General features: G+C 61.5%; 1 protein-coding gene across 2 annotated transcripts in view; it reads left to right on the plus strand.

The window, feature by feature from the left end:
• The window catches only part of MYO1C (myosin IC), a 21,716-nt gene that overhangs the window by 1,559 nt on the left and 16,197 nt on the right, over positions 1 to 3,960 (plus strand). The gene's annotated exons all lie outside the window — the stretch shown is intronic.

The raw sequence follows: 3,960 nt of genomic DNA on the forward strand, positions 1-3,960 counted from the left end.
GACCCGGGTCGCTGGCCCCGGCGTTGCTGGGGACCGTGGGTGGGCTTGGCCCCGCCCGCGCAGGCTCCCAGGAGCCCCTGGTACCCAGGCTCAGGCTGGCGGGGACTTAGTTTGCTAGTCGGTAACGTCGGAGCTAGGGGGAAAGCGGTCTGGGGCGCCGGCCCACGGCACTCTGCAAGCCCTCTGTCCCCCACCCCACCCCCGCCGCCCGGCTGTGCCTTTAGGTTCCGGAGAAGCTGCGCGAGCCCCGCCCCTTCCCGTTCTCCGCCCCCGGGCCCAGCCGCGCCGGTGCCCACCGCGTGTGTCGGCGCGTGTGAGTGCCGAGGGTGGGGGGCTCGGAGATGAATGAGAGACGAATGAATGGTTGGCCCACAGCCTCGCTCAGCTCCCGGCGCCCTCGGGCCTCCGGCTCCCACAGCCGGGCTCAGTGATTCATTCATTCATCCCCGCGGCTCCGAGGCGGTAACTGGCCACGCTGTGTACCTAGAGGGGTGGAAAGCCCGTGCTCGAGCCGACTCCTGGGAGAGATTGACCAAGAAACAGGCGATGAGCGTGCCACGCGCTAAGGAGAGGCTAAGTGTGGGCCAAGCGAGAAAGGGGTTTTGGAGGAGGTGATACCTGACCCCGAGTCTCCAAGGATGACGGAGAGTCAGTCAGGTGGGGAGGGGGAAGGAGACGCTGCAGGTGCAAAGACAGAAGCTTAGAGAACCAACCGCGTGTGGCTGGTGGCAGGGCGAGCACAGTTCCTCCTGTTGTGTGCGGTGTGGGTGCAGGGGATGGGAGGGACTGGAGAGGCCACCTGATCAGTCACACTGCTGGCTGACTAGAAGCTTCAAGACCTTAACTGGATCCTGACCCTGGAAGCCTGCTCTGTAATCCTCCAATCTATTAACATTAGGTGTTAATGGATCGATTTTGCATTTTTAAATATCACAAGTTGCTGTGGGAAAATGGGTTGGCTCGAGAAAGGGGTGGGGAGGGGGTGTCCATAGATCAGTTAGGAGGCTGCTACTGTGGTGGTGGTAGGGGGGGGGCGGGTGAGGAGCAGGGTTGAGGTGGAGCTGGGGCCTAGTGTTTGCTGGGAGGGACGGAGGGAGCAGGCCAGGCCCATATGATGTAGCTGAAAGTGCCATCCTTTGACTCTGACATAAGGAACATCAAGGTGCCCTGTTAGTCTGCTGGACACCTCCCCACCCTCCAAAGTCCACGGTGTCTGGAAGGCAAAGGCCCAAGGTTCTGGAGCTAGAGTGTCTAGCCCTAGCCCTCAATCAAGCAGAATTCCTAACCCACTCCCGCCCCTTCACAACCATCCTTAGTCGGGTAGCCTGGGTCCAGACTTAAGATTTGTCTGGTAACTATGAATTGAGCACCTGCTCTGTACCTGCACTGCGTTCTTGGTGAATGACTCTGTGGTTGATTTCCCCGTCCCAAGAGGCTGCAAGGGTACCTCAATGAAAATCAGCTTATAGCAACAACCTAGGGTTCCTTAGAATGGCCCCTCTGGATAAGTGTGGAAGGCAGCCCACTGCTCTCTCCCGATGCACTGCCCTAGAGTCCAGGCTTGGGGGCACCTGACCCACACTAGGTAAAGGTTCAGGATGCCCCTGGGCTGCAGTCCTGGGAAACACTCCCACACCCCCGTGGGAGGAGAGACAGCCTTGTTGGTCAGTCAGTCCATGTCATGACTCCAACCCAGCCAATGTCTGGGCCCAAGGCCATGTAGCGTCCCCAAAGGCTGGGGCCCATTCCTTGGATGCTGCTCCCAAGACCAGCATGCCAGTCAAGTCTTGCACCACATCTAGGGGGCACATCTAGTTCAGAGCACTGCGGTCGTGACATCAGTCACTGAGATGTCACATGGGGCAGGGTACCCCGGTAGCTCTGTGCTGGGTGGCTAGAAGCCAAGAGGAAGGCACTGCACTTGGCTCCCCACAGCCCCCCCCCACCACCACCACCACCAGCAGCCCTGCAGGAGCAGCATTGTTCCCTTTCCAGTGGGTCCAATCTTACCACTTCTACTAGCCCTGAGATCTTAAACAAGCCACTAAGCCTGCCCAGCCTCAGTTTCCCCATCTACAATGGAGGTAATAATACAGACTTGTGGCCTGGCCGGAGCACTGCAGGGAATAACGGGAAGAAAGCGCTGCAACCTTTGCCTTAATAGTCTTTCACACCCTCCACTTTCCCTACTCCTGTGGCCCGCGCTTCCGTCTAGTGGGGCGGGGCGGGGCGGGACGGGCGGTGGGTGTGGCCGCGACTCGGGGAGGGGCCAGGGTAGCCAGGGCGGGGAGCGGGCCGGCGGAGTCGCCCCCTCCTTCCGCCCGCCTCTGGGCGGCGGCCGCGGGGGCGCTCGCGGGCATCCAGAGAATGCGGCGGCGCAGCTCCGGGTGGAGGGGCAGTGGGTCGGACCCCTCCGCGCGCGGATTCCCCTCATTCCAGCCGCTTGACGCGGCGGCGGGCGGGGCGGCCACTGCAGCCACGAAGCTCCGCCTCCTTCTCCAGTCCCATAGTCTCCCACACTCGACCCGCGGGAGCTGGAGGGCCCTCTACAGCCCAGAGCGCGGAGGGTGCAGTGCTTCCAGTAGGGGGCTTCTCAACCGCGCCCCCACCCCCACCCAGTCTTCCAATAAATGCACTCCTCACTGCCGGGTGGGTTCCCTCGCCGCCCCTTTCTGGATTTAAACCTGGGAGCACCGTGGAGGGCGCACCCTCCCGAGCTCCTCTTTGCCAGTGTTGACTCAGCCAACTGCCGCTCCTCTTTGCCCATTTCCCAGCAGCGCGCGGCAGCACTCAACCCCTTCGCCCCTCCAGGGTGTCCCATCTCCCAGCTGGCGTCCCCCTGCGGGGTCCCTCGGGCCGGGGCTTCGGGCTGGGTTGTTGTTCTGCAGATAATGAGCCTTCCCCACGAGGCTGCAACCCGCACCTGCAACAGCCCCACCCCTGCCAAGGGTGCCCAGTCCAGGCCTTGTTATGTCCCCCCCCCCCTCCGCACCGCTAGAACAAGTCAGTTTGCCATTCTGCGCCTCAGGGTGGAGACAGGCACCTCCAGGGTGCTTAAGAGCTTTTTATAATGCAGACAGCTCTCGGAGCCTTGCCCCTCCTTGCAGAAGGGTGACCTGGCTGGCCCAGGTCTGTCCCAAACGTGTGGAATGAACGTGTGGCAGAGATAAGGAAGGGTGGGGAGGCTCCTTAGCGCTATGGACTCGCGGGAACCCTCTGTATTGGGTTTGCTAGATGCAAGGCCAGCAGTTCGCAAACGTCCGCTGCTCCTCTGGAGAAAGACAAGGCTTTCTTCTCCGCACAGAGTTCCAGTCTTGGAAACCCACAAGGCGATTCTAACCTGCTCTTAAAGAGTCACCATGAGTCGGCATCAACTCAATGGCAGTGAATATGAGCCTGATTTTAAGGATGAAGAGGCAGGCTTGGGGAAGTTACACCAGTGCTAGGAAGAAAGTAAGTGCTGGCCACTAGCAGCGGGGTCTGAGCTAGGGTTTATCCTGGGCCACAGGTAGCCTGGGTCTCCAAAGGGCCCAGCAAGGGTAGGGCAGGCAGGGGCTATTCTGGGGAGAGGACACCCTGGCAGAGATGTGGGGTGACCCAGAGGAACTCCAGGAGCACACTAGGATGGGGGCCAGCGGTAAGGGGCCAGGGTCCTTTGGGGTGCGGGCTCTGGATTCACTAGGGGAACGAAACCATTTCTGCAGGCTTCAGGACGCGGGACCCGCCCCCATGTGTACGAGGGGAGAAGGGGGACCAAGTCCCACAGGGAGGCTCCGCCCGCCTGGGCACGCCGGCCGTATTTGGACTTTTCGTTCTATTTTTAACTTTTCCCGGGACCCGAGGTTGGGGTGAGGAGGGCGGGGAGTCCTGCTTCCTCGGGGACCCACAGGCCCCAGCCCCGTCCCGCGCGCGGCCCGGCAGCTGGTGTAGACCTAGGCCCGGAAGTTAGTTCCGGGCCCG

This window comes from Echinops telfairi, unplaced genomic scaffold (genome assembly GCF_000313985.2).
Source record: "Echinops telfairi isolate 266 unplaced genomic scaffold, ASM31398v2 ScPeMD7_7458;HRSCAF=8496, whole genome shotgun sequence".
NCBI lineage: Eukaryota > Metazoa > Chordata > Mammalia > Afrosoricida > Tenrecidae > Echinops > Echinops telfairi.